The sequence below is a fragment of the Hemitrygon akajei genome, chromosome 3 (genome assembly GCF_048418815.1).
Source record: "Hemitrygon akajei chromosome 3, sHemAka1.3, whole genome shotgun sequence".
NCBI classification, from domain to species: domain Eukaryota; kingdom Metazoa; phylum Chordata; class Chondrichthyes; order Myliobatiformes; family Dasyatidae; genus Hemitrygon; species Hemitrygon akajei.
In genome coordinates this window covers 167,404,679-167,425,304 of record NC_133126.1, presented here as the reverse complement: position 1 = coordinate 167,425,304, position 20,626 = coordinate 167,404,679, and the positions used below count along the sequence as shown (strand labels likewise).

At 37.3% G+C, this 20,626-nt stretch overlaps 1 long non-coding RNA gene across 2 annotated transcripts in view; it reads right to left on the bottom strand.

Moving 5' to 3' along the window:
- The window catches only part of LOC140725597 (uncharacterized), a 30,496-nt gene extending 10,122 nt beyond the window's left edge, over nucleotides 1-20,374 (bottom strand). The window contains exons 1-4 of one of the 2 annotated variants that reach the window (XR_012098390.1): nucleotides 20,221-20,374; nucleotides 19,987-20,078; nucleotides 17,366-17,522; nucleotides 4,171-4,369 (exon numbers count right to left, since the gene is read on the bottom strand). This is a non-coding gene — a long non-coding RNA (uncharacterized lncRNA). Of the gene's footprint in view, nucleotides 1-4,170; nucleotides 4,370-17,365; nucleotides 17,523-19,986; nucleotides 20,079-20,220 lie in introns of those variants that run through there. The other variant, XR_012098391.1, reaches the window with a different exon arrangement.
- Between the last annotated feature and the right edge of the window lie 252 nt (nucleotides 20,375-20,626).

The window sequence follows — 20,626 nt, the reverse complement described above, 5'->3', positions numbered from 1 at the left end:
CCATTGAGTGTGTGTTTGCAAACAATGGGATTTTGCTGGGAAGACTAGTAGTTCCATTCTAAAGTGCTAGCATTTCTCAGTGCAAGTGATCATAGGTTTTGTGATGCCCATGTAAATGCTGAAATCCCATTCCTACTGGCCAAGCCTCCCCAATGGCTGTTTCACTATTGACTGCCCTGACAAATTATAATGGCATTGTTCCAAATTAGGCCATCATGGAAGTTGTTTGTATCATGGCATCTGTGAACTGGGTTGGATGCCAGAGACTGTGTTGTGATCAGTTCAGCACCAAACAATTCCCATGTGCCTTTTTAATCTTAGTATTAGTTCTTTTGGAACAGTGTTTTAAATAGGCCTATATGTTTATCAAGCATATAGAAAAATAATCTGGTAATAAAGCATTTCTGTAGCTATCAGTAAAATGCCTGTGATTTCTACGGTTGGACTTCTTTAATAAATAAATAACAAGTTACAGTGAAGCTCTATCAGCACCAAAATGAACATTGCCGAAGTATTGACTTTACTTTTAGCTCAATGCCCTTTGGAAAGAATAGTTTTTAAATGAAATAGTTGCAAGTTAAGCAAAAAGGATTTGCAAAAATGTTGTCTGAATGCATTTACATTTGTGTTCACATTTTTATATTTTCTTCCTACTATATTTAGCATTCAAAGAAAAATAACCCTTCTGAAAACCATCAATGCAGATGTTGAGAACAACGTTAATATTTCCAAGCATATTTGTTGTAAAGATGTGCCTGAGCAAGTGGAAAATAATTACCAGTCACAGGCTTTTCGATGATCACTTGGTCTTATTGCTGCTTCCATTGGAGGCTCTAACAGGTGCCCAGTTTTATTTTATTTGCATTAAATAAGTGATAAAATAACAGTGTTTCATGGGCCAGAAGATCAAAGGTTGAATGAAGTGGTTGCAATTGCTTTTACTTGAAAAAATAACAATGCAGTCAGTCATTATAGCACACTTTGCTGATGTGATACAGCTGCCCCTATTCCATGCTTTTTACTGTATTCATCATGGTGCCTATGTTTGCCTCTACATCCAGCTGTTATATGGTATATTTTGTGTCTGTAGAGCTATCAATTATTCTGTTATTACAACTACCTCCATTTCTAGAAGAGGTTATAGAAGGAACAGTTGGTGTGGCCATAAAAGTAATCCAGCATAATGGGAAGAATTTTGAATTTAACTCACTGAGAACTCGTAAAGCTTAGCAGAGATTGTGGTGAGAGCTGAGCAGGACTTCTGGCATACAAAACAGGGGGCAGAGATTTACTTGAGCTGAAGTTTATGGAGAAAACTCACCTAGAGAATATTAGGATACTTAAGTCTAGAAGTGACAGAGAAAGTGTTGAGGATTTTGATATCAGATATGAAGTTGAATTAACAATAAAATATTGATTAAAATCTATTTAGTTTGTCTCATTATAAGTTAGTGTTTTTTTTTGGCAAAGTGTAGTTAATAATCTACAGCTTGGTACATATTTAAGGCAAGATGCCATTATTACGGGATGGTCAGTTTCCAGGCGGGCACCCCAGGAGACCCTATGAGAGTGGATTTTGTGGAGATTCTCCCGCACCGCACCAAAAGTATTGTACAACTTGGCTGCTGGACATGTCTTTGTCTTGGCAATGAGCTAATACACTATGCTTCATCCAGAGCAAAATACTCCACCCTGCATAATCCTAAAATCATCATGAAGGCCCAAGAGCATCATATTTGCATAATAGAAAACCCCTAACAACTGACAGACTGGAGTCTAGCTACTCTCCGTTGGAAAAATGGGGACTGTCAGACTGTTAACAACAACGAGGCAATAAACCATTTCTCACAACAATCTGGTTTCCAACCCACATATTGCAGAGTTCAAAACTTGTGAGAAATCAGAAATGCTAAATGATAATGATACTGGGTCTAAGTACCAAGGAAAGAAGTTAAATACTAAATATAAACTTCTGATATATTTTTGATTTGGCTTGTTGCCTGAATGAAAAAACAAAACACAGCAAGGAACGCAACAGTAGATGTGATGTGAGTTTTACTTATTATTTGTTTTTTTTTAACATTCATTTCTTGTTACTGATTATTTTAAACAAATTTCAGAGAGTTCATTATGGAGGTCAGGGTTGGGTGAGGTGGGGGCTAGCTTCCCACATTAAGGAATAGAAACGTATTGACTGATATTATTTTCAACATTTAATTACTATGCATTCTTCAGGAGCTTTTTATTTAATACTCTGGAGTACTGCCAGCAGAATGGAAACTGCATATTTGACTTTGGCTGTGGTCCTGTTGCAGAAAAATTGTCTTACACAAAAAGCAAGTAAAGTGAGCTACACATATTGCACAGAGAAATTACAGAATAAGAATCAGGTTGATTATCACTAATATCTATCATGAAATGTATTGTTTTGTGGCAACAGTACAATGGTATAAGTTACAAAATAAATGAATAGTGCAAAAGATGAATAACAAGGCAGGGTTCATGGCAATCTGATGGTGCAGAGGAAGAAGCAGTTCTTAAAACATTGAATATAGATCTTCAGGATTCTGGACCTCCTCACCGAAGGTAGTAACACCAAAGAGGGCATGACCAGCTGGTGATAGATGCCAACTTCTTGAGGTCCCGCCATTTGAAGATGCCCTTGATGGTGGGGGAAGGAGTGGTGGTTGTAGTTGTGTTCGTGATGAAAATGGCAGCTTCTTGTTGAGGATGCTGAGGATGTTCTACGAGGCTGTGGTGGCCAGTGCGACCATGTTTGCTGTTGTGTGCTGGGGCAGCAGGCTGAGGGTAGCAGACACCAACAGAATCAACAAACTCATTCGTAAGGCCAGTGATGTTGTGGGGGTGGAACTGGACTCTCTGACGGTGGTGTCTCAAAAGAGGATGCTGTCCAAGTTGCATGCCATCTTGGACAATGTCTCCCATCCACTCCATAATGTACTGGTTAGGCACAGGAATACATTCAGCCAGAGACTCATTCCACCGAGATGTAACACAGAGCGTCATAGGAAGTCATTCCTATCTGTGGCCATCAAACTTTACAACTCCTCCCTCGGAGTGTCAGACACCCTGAGTCAATAGGCTGGTCCTGGACTTATTTCCACTTGGCATAATTAACTTATTACTATTTAATTATTTATGGTTTTATATTGCTATATTTCTTCACTATTCTTGGTGCGGCTGTAACGAAACCCAATTTCCCTCGGGATCAATAAAGTATGTCTGGCTGTTGTGATCCTGTGCATTGGAGGCTCCATACCAGACTGATGCAACCAGTCAGAATGTTCTCCATTTGGGACATATTGCAAATCAGTACTAAATGACATCCCTCCCCGTGAAAGTTGCTGTCGCATTATCTCCTACTGTACTTTCCACTAATAAAGATGCAAACATTAATATGGTAGTTAGTCATTAGTCCCTAAAGCCAGACTTCCCAAACAATCACTTTTTTCTGAACTCTACAATGGGAAGAGATTACCAGGTGAACAGAGGAGAAGATTCAAGGAGGTTTTCAAAGCCTTTTTGGGGACATCTGTGTCTACACTGATTGTTGGGGTTTCAGAGTCCATAATAGCTCAGAGTGGAGGGGGAGCATTCAGATGTCACTGTGAGCCTTCAGTTTATGCACTGTTCACCCTAATGTAAGGAGTACAGTACACTATCTCTTAAACTCCTAACCCAAGCACCTTCTGCCCCAAAATGTGCGTCCTACACTGACCTTATCAGTCACACAGTACCCATAGATCGGTAACGAAAACAAGTCACCCTTGATCCTGAGAACCATGTTGATAAGAAGACTAATGATTAGCGTTCTTTTACTCATTGTAAGGGAAGGTTTTATGCAAAAACGATGCCATTCATTTTAAGTGAACTTTGACATTACAGTCCATTATAGTCAGTTACCTGTTTTTTCTTTGTGAACCAAAATTCAACTGCTCAATTTGTTCCCTGTGGGAAGTTAGTCAGCAGTTTAATTCTTCAGCCGAATAGTTTGTTCATGCTTCATGATAGTAATGGTTCAGAAACAGAGTTTGAAAACGAAATGGACCAAACATATTTCACAGGATTTTAAAAGCTTGTTTTATTAAAACAATTTTCTAAATACAAATCCAGAAAATTCTGGAAATACTCATCTGTCACTCAAGATAACAGAATTAACATGTCGGTCAGTGATACTTAGAGGATTATGAAAAAATGTTGTTGACTTGAAATCTTGTCTTTATTTCCCTCTCTACAGACGCTGAGTATTCCAATAATTCTGCTTTTACTTCAGATTTCCAATATCCACAGCACTGGTGTTTTTCCAGATGTGGCATCAATTCCTGAGGAATGGTAGTTCTAGTAATTTCTTTAAGAAAGCGACAGAAATAAGTCTAAAATTCAAGAGATTTTTATGATGAGTTTACTATTTTCAAAAGTGTTAAGCAAAATAGCAAGGATTCAGTTTCAGTGGAGATTATTTCCAAGCTGAAAGAATCCATTTTAGAGTATTTCAAATTTGTCCGTGAAACAGTACCTCATGGAACAATAATCTAAATGCCACCAAATTACTAGTTTAAAAAAATAATTTTTAAACAATCACAATAATTCTCTAAGTATGCATAAAATAATAAAGCAGTGAATATAACTCATACTTTACTTAAAGGAGAAAACAATTTAAAAAGTGATGAAGAAGCATTATAGCCCGTTAAAGCCCTTCCCTCCAGTTCACTTGTTCTCCTCTTTTAGGTACTATGTACAAAAATATGAAGCACTTGTTAGAATGCCAATTTTAAATATTAGGAGTCAGTGAAATTGACTCCCACCTACTTTGTCTCCTCAAAAACTCTTGTGTTTGCTCAGAAAGTCAAACACCAGCAAGGTGAGAAATCCACTGGTGAAGTTGATTGCTGCTGCAGATTTCAGCTAGGGAAGAACAATGTGGTATGCTATGGCTGCAGCTGCATTACCTATCACCAAGTCCAAGCAGGATCTGCTCCAAGCCAACATAAAAAACCAATGGATCCTTTGCAGAATCTGTGTTATAACTTCAGCTGCAAACCTCTTCTTGCTTAGTGAAACCTGGGCACATCTATTTGACCAAATAGACAGGTTCTTATAACAATCTGATATAAAATTACCCTTCTTTATATTACACTATGAAAAATTCATCAAAAGCTGTCAATTTTCCAAAGATATATCCTCTATATTTAATTTAGAACTTCTTACGGTTCTGTTGGCTCCTTCTACACCAAAATACATTTGCCTTTCAAACTTATTTATTCCTGAATTAAGTAAATACAATTAAGCAAGTAGTCATGTGGGTACTACAGAAGTATATTTTTTAACCATTTTGTCTTTACATAATATGTGTCCTAAATTAGGCCAGTATTGCATATATTATGTAATTATTATTTTGGTATGTATGATATAGACATTTCAGTTTCATTTATTATATATTTAGTTAGCCTTCATATTCCAGCTTGATATTGATATTTTGCACTCTGTAATGTTTTCTGGTTAATTATGGAAAAGCTTCCTTTACCTTTCTCATTTGTATATCTGATATCATCTTTGCCCACTGCACACCAGTGTTTCAATTCTAGTTTATAATTAGGGTTTATTCTTCAATGTGTTTTCTGTTCACAACTATGGATGTAACCAGATTGTTTAGTCACATGCAACGTTCTCTGGCTCACCAATATCGTCCCCATATTGAGAGTGTGTTGGCTTATGACAATTTAAATAGTGCTATTAGGCACATATAACAGTCTAGTTGTATCAATGCACTATTTGGGAAGTGGAGTTTGAACTAACATTTTAATTGCCCAGTTCATATCTTATGATGTTTTTAAACAGTCATAAAATGTTGTACTTCTACAGAATTTCAATACTTTGCTTTCTAATGAAATTTAATATATTTGTTAATCTGTTGATGAATAACAGATATTCAACATGGATAAAAGCAGAGCTGTGAAGTTGCTCCCTAACCAGATATATAATGTTGTGATGCAGGAGTAAAAAACTTAAGAACTGTCAGCCAATCTGACTAGTTGTGTTTCACAAATGATCAGTAGTTTATAGGTGTTATGTTCTGCCAAGAATTTGATCCTTCCAATCTGTTCTAATAACATTTTTTCCAATTGTCTTTTTATTTAACAGTTCATTTAAAGAGATAGTCTGCATTTTGTGCCTATTTGTCTAGAAAGTTTTATTTTTCTTTCACTGTGTTAAGAAGAAAAAGGAAGAATTCTTTCTGTAAAAAATAGCACTATATGTGCTATTAAAGTCTATGTAGAAAATAGTGTAAGTCATGATATAGTAATATTTGTCTCTGAGGCAACACAAGCATACTTTGAAACCTTGAGCACAGAAACCCTGATCAGAGCAGTAATGTTGGAAGGGCTGCCTTGCCAATGAAACATGAAGGATCCTCTAGTTCTGTTTCAAAGTTGAGCATTTGCTATTCTAGCAAATACTTACTGTTCAATCAACATCACAAATATAGATTTGTAGGTCATTATTCACTTCTTGTTTGGGGAACTTGCTATGAAAGACATTATCTAAATATTAGACATTCTTTATTTATTATCTTTTTGTATTACAGACTACTTTAAGAGACATAGAGACCCACTATATAGCAGCTTCTCCAGATAAAATGCTTGTTCTATCTCCCCAAGCAAGATAATATTGGTAAAAATCTGATCTGGATTTACAACTCATGCATGATCAATTGTGGCACAAAATAATTCTAGTCATAGATTAACATAATTTAGCTAACATGATTATTCACATATCCATAAATTATGTTAAGACCACATTTAATTTCCATTTGTCTCTGTTTAATATTAACATTATTTTACTATAAAAACAGTTTGATAAGAAAGAGACTTCTGGCTGAGAGTTGCACAAACCTATGATTTAGCTGCTCTTTCCTCAATTGAGACTACATTACACTTACATTTTTTTTCAAAAAAGAATGACCACTATTGGCATGCAGCAACTATTTTGTACACCCTTTCTTATTTAGTTACTCATTCTCTACAAAAATTCTAAAATAGTCGGGATAATTTAAACCTTTTGTGACCAGGTGGATTTGGGAACAAGAAAATTAAAAACACAAACTTTGAACTGCAGTGCAAAGCTAATGTATGCCCACTGAGTCTTTAGTTTATGCGGATCATGTCATATTGTGATCAGAAAACTACCATGGGAGAAATGGGTTAAGGATTTAAATATGTTATCTCTCAGTAACAGCAGTTTTGGAATTTAACTAAAGGCATATAGCATTCCCGAGCATTATGGGTTCATCACTGAGAGCATAGCAGCATTACATATGGACCAAGGAGCAAATCTGGCAATAAATTCTTCAGCTTTTCAGGCGCCTTCTTAAGTGACTCTTTTCATACGACATATTGGTTTTTTCCTTCGCAAATTTTGGAACAATCCTTTTTTAGGATTTGTGCTAACTTTGTGAATGCTGCTGTTCAGTGTCAGCATGAACCCATTAATACTACCTCACTGTTTTGCTCTCTTTTTGCACTATCAATTTTTAATAGAACTGTATTTCTTATGGCAACTTATTTTAATTAACTTTAACTGATTTACATACTTTTTATATATATATTACTGTACTGCTGCTGCAAAACAACAAATTTCAAGACATATACTCCTGTACCTAGGGAACTGGTCACTGACTGTGTGTTTGTGGTTATCTGCTGCTATAGCCCATCAACTTCAATGTTTGATGTATTCTGCCTTCAGAAATACTCTTTCGCACACCACTGTGGTAACGGCAAGGTTATTTGAGCTACTGATGCCTTCTTGTCAGTTTGAACCAGTCTGGACATTCTCCTTTGAACTCTCTCATTAATAAGGTATTTTCCTCCACTCCACAGAACAGCTGCTCACTGGATTTTTTTTTTGTTTTACTGCACCATTGTCTATAAAATTCTAGAAACTGTTGTGTGTGAAAATCCCAGGGGATCAGCAGTTTCTAAGTTACTCAAACCACCCCATCTGGCACCAACAATCATTCCACGGGTTAAGGTTACTTAGAACACATTTCTCCCCCATTCTGATGTGCCAACCATTTTGTATGATGTACTGTGTCACTCCAACCTCTGAGGTGAATTCCCTTTGATGACCATTGACTTCAGTTTTACTAGGATGCCCTACCCCAACAGCTCTTTTGCCCTCCTTACTGAATCAGGGTTCACTCGCTAGCCATTTGTTAGTGCTGCTATCAAGACCAACATTTATTGCCTATTTCTAAATGCCCTTGGAAACATGGTGTTGAGTCACTTTTTTCAAAATATGATTGAAATTTATTTAAAAAGTTCACAAAAACTATGCATTGACTGTACGACCAGTCAGTGGCCCGAAGGATCCTGGGTTGTCTCCTTAAAAGGAGTGGCCCATGATTTCATCAAGTGTTGGTGAGATTGTGGGCAGGGGAATAAGGATGAGTGGAATCAGGGCATGAATATATTAAGTTTTTGTTTATAAAGCTTGGAAACACTGAACTGCACCATTGGTTTAAGTTGTCAAATTATTCACGAAGTGATTGGGAATCCTCCATTTGCTTGCTTTCCTTTGCATGAAACACCCATGTATGAAGCACATGGAGTCCACATAGGTGACGTCAATTGACTGTTGTCATAAATTAAATCACAGATCAACAATTCCAGATGTTTAAGGAGAACAGGCTTGAATAGCAGGGACAACCTTTGCTCCTCTGGGATCATCAATCACCTGTAGGTTTGTGGATGGTTGGATAGATAGAAGGGCCTTCCTTTCAATGGGACCAAAATTATTTTGGAAATTTGGAGCAAGTTTGTGCAGGTGCTGATGTTAAGGTTGCTTTTTATTGTTTGGTGTTTCTCCCAGTTAGCCAAAGAGAGCTGCTAAAGAAAAAATGGTAGAAGTCTCTGATTGGAAGGACCTACTTCCAACCCCTCAGAATTGAAGAATTTTGTCCTGACGAAGGGTCTCGGCCCGAAACGTCGACAGAGCTTCTCCTTATAGATGCTGCCTGGCCTGCTGTGTTCCACCAGCATTTTGTGTGTGGTGTTTTGAGGCTTCTGTTCAAAATATCTGAAAAAGAAGGACCTAGAGCCTTGCTCAATGTATTTTTAAGATGGTGATGACAGAAATCTGTCATCAAAAATAAGATACAAAAAGAAGAAATTAGAAGGAGTCACACTGTCCCATAGGTCTGCTCTGCCATTCAGTAAGGTCATGACTGATCTGATCTTGTCCTCAATTCCATTTTCTCTTCACTCCCATTAATTTCTCTCCAGATCAAATATCTGCTAACTTCACATTGAACACAGCCAATTATTTAACTCTAGCAGAGAATTCTAAAGATTCATGGCTGCCTGAGAGAGGATTTTTAAAGATTTATTCATTCATATATGAGATCTGAGTGTCACAGGCAAAGCCAACATTTATTGACCATACCTAATTGTCCTTGAGAAAGTAAGTGGGGGTGATCTTTTTCAGTCCTAGTGAAGATGCTCCTACTTTACTGTTGGGCTTAGGGAGGCTGGATTTACAGCCAATAATGCAAACCCAGCAATACTTCTCCAGCAAACATGAGGAAATCTGCAGATGCTGGAAATTCAAGCAAAACACACAAAATGCTGGTGGAACGCAGCAGGCCAGGCAGCATCTATAGGGAGAAGCACTGTTGATGTTTCGGGCCGAACCCCTTCGTGACCCACAAAGGGTCTCAGCCCGAATCGTGGACAGTGCTTCTCCCTATAAATACTTTTCCAGATCAGGATGGTTTATGTTTGGGGGAATCGGCTGTCCACATCAATCTTAATGGTAGAGGTTATGAATTGAAGAATTGTCGATTAGTCCAGATGAGTAACCGTAGGTCATTTATAGACAATACACACACTACAGCCACTTTGCTCTGATGGTGGAAGGAATGAATATTCGGTGTGGTTGATGGGTGCCAATTAAGCAAGGAACTACTTTGTCCTGGACGGTGTCAAAGCTCTTGAAAGTTGTTGAAGCTGCACTCATTTAGACAATAGGAGGGCAATCCATTTCAATGATGACTTTGGAGTATCAGGAGATGAGTCACTTTTCACAGGATACCCAGCTTCTGACCTGTTCTTGTAGTCACAATATTTATGTGGCTGATCCAACTGAGTTCCTTTTTAATGGTATCCCGTCTGTCTGCTGATGATGAGGTACTTGGCAATGGCAATACCATTGAGTGGCAAAGGTAGATGTTTGGACAACCTACTAATTTGTAGAGTGCTCCCACATTCTACATTCCTAGAGAGGATAAACTTTGCCATTCACCTAATTTGTAAATCCCACTCATAATCTTAAATGTTTTCATAATGATCCAGCAGATCTTCAGCCACGCATCCATGTCTGGAGAGTTTAATCTGCTTTCTATGACAATGCTGAGCTTAGAAATGGTGTGGCCGCCTGCAATAAATTATAGCACCTTCCAACAAGATCTATGTGGTCTTCTGGCTCCAGTAACCCAGTCTAAAGAAAAAAAAGCTTTTGGTGGTTTAGGCCATGCATCTGGGAAGCCCAGACCACATGATTGCATCTATAGCAGCTGGTATGGTAGCATCGTGGTTAGTGCATTGGTTTACAGTATCAGTGATCACTGATGAAAGTTCAATTCTTGCAGCTGCCTGGAAGGAGTTTGTACATTCTCCCCATGACCAAGTGGGTTTCCTCCTGGTGCTCAGGTTTCCTCCCATATTCCAAAGATGTATGGTTAAGGTTAGTGAGTTGTGGGCATACTGTTTTGGCACCGGAAGTGCGGGGACACCTGCGGCAGCTCAGCATAATCCTCGCTGATTTGATTTGATGTAAATGATGCAGTTCACCGTATATTTGATGTACATGTGACAAATGAATCTAATCGTTATCTTTATGATTGTTGAATTGCAGCTGGAGTTGCTAATAGTGTTAGATGAGGAATCAAAGGAAACTGACTCCTTCCTTCAGATCAGGATCGTTGTCCTATGGGAATTGCTCAACTGCATGGAACTTGTTGCAAAGTGCCTTCGTGGTCCTCAGGATGTTGCTGTCTGGGTCACTCAAGTGGTCTGCAGCACTCTCTAGACTGGGTCTTCTGCTTAATGCTATACAGCCTGGTCATTGAGCAACTGTGGAAAATAGAGGAAGAAAATCTGGCAATGGTTTTCCCAATTGTAGATGTATTGATATCTCCCATTGGTAATCATCAATATTACTGATATCTCTTTCCCCAACAATGTCATTTTTGACCAGAAATCCTCTGGCTTCAAGTGATTATGTTTTCTGGCAGCAGCACCGTCGTAGAATATGTACATGTTGCTGTGAGGGATGATGATGATTGGGATACCGTTCATTTTTGTATGGGCGTGGGTTTGATATTTCTCTCTGGACAACTTTTATATTCTTGTTTTTGAGGCTATGTGGAGAATACAGATTTCAAATTGTATATGGATACATGCTTTGATAATAAATGAACCTTTGAACTTTCTTGAACCTTAAGGTGCTATATCTAATAAAGATATTCACCACCTGTAAAGTTTGCTTTAGTTCCAAGGCACTGAAGAGAGTTCTGTATTATCTTCATAAGTGCAACATCAGAGGCAATTAACAAAGCTATATTTCTTTTAGGATAAAGAAGGCTGTTGCATTCCATCCCAAGCCCCTCTCTAATTTCTTGTTGCCATCTACCACTGTGTGTATCATTTCCCAATTGAACAGCAGAAACATGAACACTTCCCCTTTCTTACACAGCCAATCTTCAAATGCTACTACCTAAAAGAAAGAAAAATTGTTACTTTCATACAACAGTATGAAATATATATTTTCTTTCAATTTATGGCTGTTTGTTTATTACAATGAAGTTGTCACTTAACAGTAATGTCAAAATTCTGTAAGCACAGTAAAGGTGACAGTGATGGCCAGCAATCATGGATGGTGATAAATAAAGAGAAAGCTCAGTCCACTGAACTTCATACTGTACTAGCTACACTGCCATCCCTCTATTGCTCAATATCACAATGACCCCTTCTGCACAGGTCATCAAAACCAAAAACAAGCAACTCAACCTGAGAAATATTTTTCATCAAATCAAGAATAAAAACATACAGTCGTTGACTGATCACCCTTAGAATCATGACGTTATACAATATGGACCTTCAGCCCAACTTGCTCATGCCTATTAGAACTATCCCATTTGCCTGTCTTTAGCCCATTTCTCTCTAAGCCTTTCCCATCTCGCTGTTCAAATGTCTTGTAAGCATTGTAATTTCTGTCTCTACCTGTGGAGACTTCCTGTGGCAGATCAGTCAACATATCCATCACCCTCGGAACTTTAAAACTTTCTCCTCTCCCCTTAAACCTATACCCTCTAGTTTTAGATTCCCCTATCCTGAGAAAAAGACTGTAAATATTCTCCTTATGCCCTTCATGATTTTATGAACTTCGATAAGGTCACTTTTCAACCTCCTTTGCTCCAGAGAAAAGAGTCCCAGCGTACCTCAGTCCTCGTCTCTGCTAATATATCAAACCTTCCGGTCCAAATCCCATGAATCTTCCTGCATCCTCTCCAATTTAATTACACCTCTCCTATATTATGGTGACCAGAACTACCTGCAACCCCAGAAGTGCAGTTTCACTTTCCCTTGTACTCTGTGCCTCAACCAGTGTTGGTAGCCATGCTATACTAATTCTTTGCCCAGAAATACACCTGCAGATGCTGTGGATCAAAGAATATGTACACAACGCTGGAAGAACTCAGCAGGTCAGGCAGCATCCGTGAGAAAAGAGTAGTCAACGTTTCGGTCCGAGACCCTTCATCAGGAATTCCTGATTCCTGATTCCTGATGAAGGGTCTCGGCCCGAAACGTTGGCTACTCTTTTCTCATGGATGCTGAGTTCTTCCAGCATTGTGTACGTACTTCTTCTTTGCCATCCTGTCTACTATGTTGTCACTTTCAGAGAAGTATGTACTTGTACCCCTGGATTATTCAGTTGTACAACACTCCCCAGGGCCCTGCTATTCACTGTGCACCTCTTTGATTTAACTCCCCAAATGTTTAACTTCACACTTGTCTGAGTTGAATTCCATCAGCCATTCCTTTGTCCACTTTCCCAGTTGATCTAGATCCTGTTGTAACCGTAGGTAATCTTCAGCACCTGTTCAGCACACTACCAATTTTGACGTCATCTGCAACCTTACTTTTATATGCAAATCGTTAATATGCAGACCAAACAATGGGAAACCCAGCACTAATGTTTGTGGCACACTTTGTGTGATCCTTGGCACGTATGCTCAGTAAGCCTTTTCCTTCTTACTGCTTCTCTGTGGCGCTACCTCCTCATGGCTAAACTGCTGTGCATTTGAGGAGATTTTAGATGGAGAGGAACTGCAAACAGTTCACTTCCCACTTGGCCCAGCTGGAAGTGTGTGACATGGAAAAAATGTGCATGAGGGCGAGCCCCTGGGGCATCACTACAGGCACATGAGCTCCTACAAGCCCTTTGACTGCCGTTGGTGGCTTCTAAGGTTACCCCTTGTGCTGACGTTCTTCAGGGTGCCCACTTCTACAATGATCTTGGGGATGCGTGAATGGGTTCAATTGCAACACTTGAGAGAAGTTTGGACAGGTACATGGATAAGAGGGGTATGGAAGGCTATCGTCCATAATACTTGGCATAAGAATAGGTTGGCATGGACCAGGTGGTCTAAAGGGTCTGCTTGTATGATGTAGTGTTCTATAATAACTACCTAACAAGGTAGATTTAGAATCATGTATGTGATGCCCTGATGCAACATGTGCTTCCCAAGCAGCTTAACACTAGTTGAATTCAAGGCCAGTTTCCTTTTACAAGATACAGGCTGTTAGCCAATTAGTGCTTGTTAAATTCAACAGGTACATGAGAATCCTGAAATAGCTCACACTTTTTGTGCAATAAAGTGAAAACTTTGTACTCCAAAGAGAACAAGTACTTGTACAAGGTGCATTCTTGGAAGTCAAGCACTAACACCAGTCAGTGAAGCTAGCATGCATAGCTTGTTAGGTGCAATTTTACTGCAGCTTTTTATGAACTAATAAACTATTAACACAGTATTTTATTACTGTTTAGTGAAAAACATGTATCTCATAAATTGCATGGAAAATGATTGTTTCTGTGACCAAGATGAATCTGCCACATTCTGTAGGTCAGCATAAATCAACATTTGCTTTACTATATAAAAAACATTCAAAAATTAGCACCATTGACAGCCACAATGAAGGGGGTCCACCAGTACCTCAAGACAGGACAGATTGTCAGTATTGTGAAATATCACTGACATCCATGTCTGCCAAAATCCCCAAAACATTCGTTTTCACTTATATAAATTATTAATGGGTTGAAATGCTGATTTCTGATTTTTAGAAATATTTTTTCTAAAGCTTTAGAATTTTTTTAAGCACAGCTCTATCTATTTTATGTTTTGAGTTTCTCCAAGGAGATCTGTCATTTTGATTATAACTTCGGGTTTGCCACCAAGGAAATTTCAGACCAAGATTTCCATTTCTGAACCATTTTATAATGAAGGAAAGCTGCCACACTAATAAATGCATGGTCACAAAAAGGGAGGAAGAAGATTTTAAACTATTAACTTAAATATTGAATGTTATTAATTATAAAGCTACTAAAATTGATTGTGGTTTTTCCTTTGACATAACAGCCTGGGTCTCAGCCATCTCATTTCATGTGAATCAAAAACCATCTATGATGGTGGTCTGGAAACAGCACTGTAGAGAAACAGTTTGGCAAACCTTGACCTTTGCATTGACAACAGGTTTCATTTGTCATGCTTTTGCAACACAACACTGTTTGGGAGCCATTCTAATTACTTTCACTATCTGTACCTGCAGAATTCACAGCTCAAAGCACTTACTACACAATTAAGAACTGTCAAGAACCAGAATTGTAGCAAGATCCTTTCACTTCCAATAGTCATGGGAATTTATTTCCTTCAATCTATATTACACTGTTCATTTTTTAAAAATCATCTAAAGTACACCAGCTATTTTAGTTTTGATTATGGAATCATTAAATAAGACTTAAGGTCTCATTGTTTGTCTTTCTTTATTAATGAATTCAGTGGTAATTAGTCTTTTATCCCACCCCATGTCAAATTGAGTTAGCTTCTCTTTTACCCCTCTTGTGTGATTAAGTATAGAAATCTATCACATTATCCATCCCTAATTTAATTTAAATAGCATTGTACAATCTTCTGAGTTATGGACAATCGTTTAGTAGTAGCAATTATAAAGAAAAGATTAAGATAAATTACCAAGGATTATTTAGTATAGCCCAGTGAAAGATTGCCATAGAGGTTATCTAATGTGATTAAATTGATCATTGATTTAGCTTATTTGATGGTTAATACGATTAAAGTGTTCTGAGTTTAATCTGTAAAGCAGATCAACGTGAACCATGCTAAAATCAGTTTTTTTCAAGATTATTTGTGTAAGATATTGTATATAGTCATACAAATTACTTACTGGTCTTTCTTTATTTTTAAAATTAACATTCACCTGTAGAAAGGATTATGTACTTAATGAGACCAATTACTTGAATTACTTGGAAATCACTTGCATCGATCTCTAATATTTTTGTATATTTCTATGGTGGGGTTTCCTGACAGGTGCCATGATCAGTACTATGGGAATCAAATATCATATGCTGATTTTTAGAAAGATTTGTGTTCTGCAAACAGGCACAGTGTTATTAGTTAGGTACGCTAAAAACTTCTTTGCTCTAAAAATATAATGTACTTTAGGGAAGGGTTCCAGGGTAGAGCAGAAGGCATTGAGAGGAAAGAGACATCCCAGCCAAGATATTTATTTTATATTCTGGAACAAAGAAAAACAGGCCAGCTAAAACCTTGACAAAAATATTTTCTGTAAATTTATTTCTGTTAGTCCTTCCTTCATATCAGAAATAATTTTTAAATGAATGTCATACGTATATGTGAAATCCAGTCACCTGGTATTTAGTTGATGATTTTGAGAAGAGTAAAACATAGAAGTTGAATCACTGAACTTGAACACATGAACTTTCTCATAATTTTACAGGTATTGATAAAACCTTTTGATCTAATCTGATTTTTTTTGCAAAACAGCCTAGTTTTTTTTTTCTCTAATTCTGTTAAGCAAGAAGTTCTTGTAACTATTCACATCTGGTCATTGTGATATGCTACATTTGAAAGAGATGTCGTTTTAAACCTGGGTGCATTTTCTAAGGAAATGACAAGTTGAGATAGGTAAAACACATACTGAAATGAATATGTCACCTTTTGAAATTTGAATGTCATAATAACTGGATGAACTTCAGTGAAATTGTGTAACTCAAGGCAATGTGAGTTTAAGGATCTCAAAGGAAAGGCAGTTAAAATCTCCTGGGAGAATGTCACTAATACCTACACTTCATTGTGAGATCTTAATTGGTATCAATTGAGTTAAGCAGAGTGTTTAAAACTAGCCTTTTGAAGTACTGAACTAAAAGATTGATATCAATCTCAAAGATATTTTGTACTCCTATCAAATTGAGAATCCATATTGATTTGTGCTGTTCTGACATCTATTAGTTTTCATCTGGGTAGTTTTAATAAATAGAGATAAGTAAGATTGTAATACACCACTTCCATTGCTTCAGAAATGTAAGCAAATTTCCAAAAATATGAAAAATATAAAATCCACTTCTTGTACCCTTATTAATTATTTCTAAAATTCCCTGAGCTTCTATTTTTCCTGTACTATACTAATGCTATTACAATGTAGTTGCAATGCTGAGGAAAGATGCTCTTCATTGAATATTAATTTTAATTTTAGTTTACATTTGTAATTTCTATTAGAGAAGTGGTCCTTAACATTGCCCCAATACTTAACCATAATCTGTATTATCTCTTTGTGAATAATTACATGAATATTTAAAAATGCTTAGGCATACTTAAACTTAAGATTTTACTGTCTGAAAGAGCAATAAAATTTCAAATGTAACAGTAAATAGATTAAATAAATAACCAAATAAATTTCAATGTTGGCTTTTGCTAGATTATCTAGTCCGGACCAGTAAAAGGATCAGACAAATTAACTTCCAAATAGTAAAAAGCTGAAACTGTGGAGGTCAAAGAACTTTCAATATCAGATGTAAAAGGTCATTAAAAAGCCATGGCTAGATCCCATAATTTGGAGAACAATATTTGGAACCTGCATCTCATGGGTAAGAATAGATCTGATTTATTGAATACTACACACTTAATATTGGTAATAATGGCTTTTGGATCTACTAAACTTAGAATTCAGAATTAATCTTTTGAGGTACTTACCAAAGACTAATCTTGTATGATGCAATTTGTAAAGGAGCCTAGATACATTTTGGGGTGTGTCTCTTTACACTGGTTTGGCCATCAAACCAAAATTCCAAAATCTCTGCTACAATCACATTCATCCTAGAGCCGAAAAATAACTGCAGATGATGCAAATCTGAAATAAAAACAAAAAGGGTTAGACACAGCATATAAAAGGACATCCACCCAGTAAGCTGACTCTGTTTTCCTCTGCACAGGTGTTTTCTAACTTGCTGAGCATTTTAAGTGTTCTATTTTATTTGCATTTTACATCTTGCAGTATGCAGCTAATTTTGACCTAAGAGAAACTGTATAAAGTCAGTTCCTGTATCCATAGTGGATCTTTAGAACCACACTACTTTTTCAGTAATTCAATTAGTAATAAAACTCATAGAAAATATATTATGCTTTACAACTTGTAATTGGTTTTTGTTTTGGAAAAATATAGAAAGGATTAATAAGGAGACACCTTCATTTATACTGGAGATGATACGCTCTAAGGCAACATCTTGCATTGTAGTTTTATGTGATAAGCATCAACAACAGTGTTCACGTCCAAACAAGGGTAAATTGTTTTAGTGCACTGGCAGAGAACACGTGGAAACTATGAATATATAATTTATTTTTGGCCCGAGCCGGTTGTTCTTGTGTCTGTAGAGACTAGCAGCTTTGAATTGGGATGGGAATATTGCTAATTGTCAAGGGTGTTGAAATGTCAAATATTTCCACCCTACGGATTCATTCTGCCGTAACACGCCGAAGAAACTCCCTGTTTGTGACCGTGCGGCATGTTGAGAAATGCAGCATTTCGTAGTTAGGATTTCCAATCGTTTCTTCTTTATAATCTTATGGGATATTAACTGTAAGGAAACTGAGTTTGTTCTTAGAGAGGAAACGGGAAAATGTCCTACTGAAAGGTATCAGATATTTACATGTGCTTATGCTAGATATGATAAAACAGTGGAATAATAAATAAAAATCGTTTGTTAGCGCCATTTTAACTGAAATGCGTTTTGTGGTCGGCTTGTATTATGTCTTAAAAAAGCCTCAATTTGAAAATCTGAAGATATGGTTACAAATCAAGGGATGGCATCTATTCCAGACGAAATCAAAAGAAGAACAGTTAGGAGAGAAAAGATTTCTTAAGACACTATCTATTATACTAGTACAGAGAAACTCTGGTAATTGAAAATTGATTTTCTAACGGAAGAAACACTTTTATTGACGTCTGAGACTGTATGGATTACAACAGTAACATCACCTCAGATTAAGTTATATGTCACTACGATTGTAAAATAACAACTGTGTACCTATGCATAAAAAAGTAGTGTGTGCAGATGAGATAAGTAACTGTTAATAACATGCAAAACTCTTAATAGCACGGCATTGGAGAGTAATTTGATAATATGGTATGTGATGGCAATGGGTGATTCTCTCCCATTTGCTTCATGTACCAGATGTTGAAGACATTGTAACAATTGATGTTCGTATTTGGGAGTTACACGTTATGTGTGGATACCGGTTTATGGAAAATTCTTCGTACTCTTGAGGAAAAAAAGATTCCATTGACATTATAGCATCTGCATATTGCATATTGGCGATCAAGTCTCCGATTTGACAAACCAACTTTTTACCACACATGCTGCTCTCGTGCACCCTGAAGGTTAATTAAAGGAAGTGGTGTTAAGGTTAAAGTCATGACATCCTATTGTAATTGTAGCTTTGAGATTATGGTTGAGACATGTTCTATAAACACACAAAAGGCAGAAGTCATTGAAGTGGATTACTGTCAGTCTGGAGCTGGGAGAGAATGAGCTAGTAATTCCTAGAGAAAGGTAGGCAAACAGAGAGCCAGTGACTAACAACTTTCCCTGCAGAGATCCATTGTTTCCGACTTTCCCTTTCTGAGGAGCTTGCTCTCAAAGCCGATAAAGACCTCAACTCAAGCCAAATACATGGGCTACGTGTCAAACAGACTAAATTGATGCTGATTCTACATGACACGAAATATATTTACTCCGTTCTTAAACAAGAGAGCTGGTGTGCCGATAGGCATTTTAATTAGAGTTTAAGAACCTCTAAGATGGATGAAAAATCAGATAACAACTTTTATTCTAGTTTATTTATGGGCGCACATTGTTTGAAGTGATATATGGTCCAGGGCAAATACGGCTGGCAACTGTTTGATTGACCAGAACTGAGTGGGTGCTGTATTGACCAGTACATACATTTAGAGAGAACTTTGAAAATATGACGGTGAGCATTATTAAACAGTATGTACTAGAGAACGAAACCATCTGGCAAACATTAGTGTTGTAGAACTTGTTTCACTGAATGAACTCTTGTCTGCGATTTTATGACCAGCTGTGTAAAGGATGAGAGAGGAACTGATGTCCGAGCTTTTACATCATTCCTGATATATTTCACTAAATACAGTATCAAATTTTTTAAAAAATGTCTCGCTATAGATACATAATTTACCAGTCAGCAAAGTGGAAGAAGGCCATTGTTTTATTGACAAGTCGTCCTAGAGTTCATTTAAAAGTAGAGCCTTTGCTTTTAAATAATATTTTTATTCGGATAAAGAGTTTTCGTGCGACCTTGTAACGTCTTTTTCTTTCCTTTATCCAGCCCCCATTCCATGGTTTCAATAAACAGCGAAACCATTACCTCACGGCAGCTTTTGTTGGCCCTATACAACAGAGAACAAAATGGTTATTCAAGAGAACGCTTTAGATTTTATTGTGGGTAGTATGCACAAAGAGCAGTGTTATTGTATTAAAAAGAACCATCTGTAGCAGAAACAATGGCTTCAAATTATCTTGAATACCCACTGAAAAAAATATAAAGCTTTTTCTTCTGTCTGTCGGTAGGGGTATAGAGCAGCATAGTATAACTGACTTCTGTTGTTCTGCGTCCATTCTTTCTTTAAAACGTTCAGCCTTTTAGAATTTTTTTCCATAAACGACTTTTCTTGTTGCAGCGTTTCCATATCCTCGGTGCTTACATGAAGAGGACTGTACACGTTCGCAAACGACCAAAAAAGCGCAGGGACTCGGATTTTAAACAGACATGACTCGCTTGTCTGTGTTTACGGAGAGAAATATAAGAAAAAACTCCGCGCAACTCTGCTCTCTCTGACCGGAGAAAGTGATAAGATACGGCGCAATCAATTTCATCGGCAGTGAGTCGTTCGCTTCCTTTCTGAGCGCCAGTATTGCGGACAACCCACAGACGTAC